This window comes from Dipodomys ordii, unplaced genomic scaffold, assembly GCF_000151885.1.
Source record: "Dipodomys ordii isolate 6190 unplaced genomic scaffold, Dord_2.0 Scaffold3761, whole genome shotgun sequence".
NCBI classification, from domain to species: domain Eukaryota; kingdom Metazoa; phylum Chordata; class Mammalia; order Rodentia; family Heteromyidae; genus Dipodomys; species Dipodomys ordii.
In genome coordinates, this window is record NW_012270976.1 from 1 (window position 1) to 1,586 (window position 1,586).

Consider the following 1,586-nt stretch of genomic DNA (forward strand, 5'->3'; position numbering starts at 1 on the left):
TCTTTCTTTCTTTCTTTCTTTCTTTTGTCAATTGTGGGACCTGAACTCTGGGCCTGGGCGCTGTCCCTCAGCTCTGCAGGGCTAGCACTCTACCACTTGAGCCACAGTGCCACTTCCAGCGTTTTTTCTGCTTATGTGGTGCTGAGAAATCGAACCCAGGGCCTCATGCATGCACTGAACCACCTTCCTAGCCCAGATATATACTACTTTATATTGTCCACCTTAATTTATTTCTTTCTCTTTTGGATAATGAGTCAATCAAGTTTACTTGTGTTTTGACTTCTATCAGTTAGGCTGCTTTGACGATGCTTATTGCTTATTTGGTGGGCATATCCACTCCTTTTAGGGATGACATACCTAAATAAACTTACACAATCATAAGGATAATATATGTATAACTGTAGAGATCATACTAAATAATTTTGCAGAATATTTGAACTACTTTACATTCCATTAATAACATGCATGTTCTAGTTTGTGCCACTTCCTTGACAATCCTTGATGTTGTCAACTGCTTCATATTAACCATTGTGATGACTATGTAGTGGTTTTAATTTATACTTCTCTAATAAGGAATAATGTTGACTTTCTTATGATTATTGGAAGGTAGCTATATAGGACTTTTGCTCAGTTTTCTTTTTTTTTTGGTTCTGGTTGTGGGGCCTGAACTCTGGGCCTGGGCGCTGTCCCTCAGCTCTTCAGCTCAAGGCTAGCACTCTACCACTTGAGCCACAGCGCCACTTCCGGCTTTTTTCTTTTTGCTTATGTGGTGCTGAGGAATCGAACCCAGGGCCTCATGCATGCAAGGCAAGCACTCTACCACTGAGCCACCTTCCCAGCCCCAGATATTATATATATATATATATATATATATATATGTGTGTGTGTGTGTGTGTGTGTGTATGTATATGTACACATATACATATATAGCACATTTTATTAACCCATTCATCTACTGAGGGGCATCTGGGTTGGTTCCATATCTTAGCTATGGTAAATAATTGGCTGCCATTGTTTTTAAGAGTCAAGACTTATATTTAATTCTCAACTTCACTCTCTCTGTGATACTTTTTTTTGTCCGTCGTGGGGCTTGAACTCTGGGCCTGGGCGCTGTCCCTCAGCTCTTCAGCTCAAGGCTAGTGCTCTACCACTGGAGTCACAGCACCACTTCCGGTTTTCTGGTGTTTAATTGGAGATAAGAGTCTCACGGACTTTCCTGCCCAGCTGGCTTTGAACCGCAATGCTCAGATCTCAGCCTCCTGAATAGCTAGAATTACAGGCATGATCCACCGGTGCCCGGATCTCTTTGTGATACTTTTTTTGTGTGTGTGAAAATACTGTACAGAGGGGGTACAATTACATGGGCAAGATGAGCACATTTCTTATCAAGCATTGTAGCCTCCTCCTTTGTTTCCCCTTTCCATCCTTTCCCATTCCCACCCCCATCCAGTCCTCCACGCCCACACACCAAAGTTGTAAAGTTCGTTTTCAACATAGCGACTTGTACATCTCATTGTTGCAATGGGTCCACCTGTATCCCTATTTAAACGATTTGTTTTTCCCCTTCCCCTCCACAAATTATACCG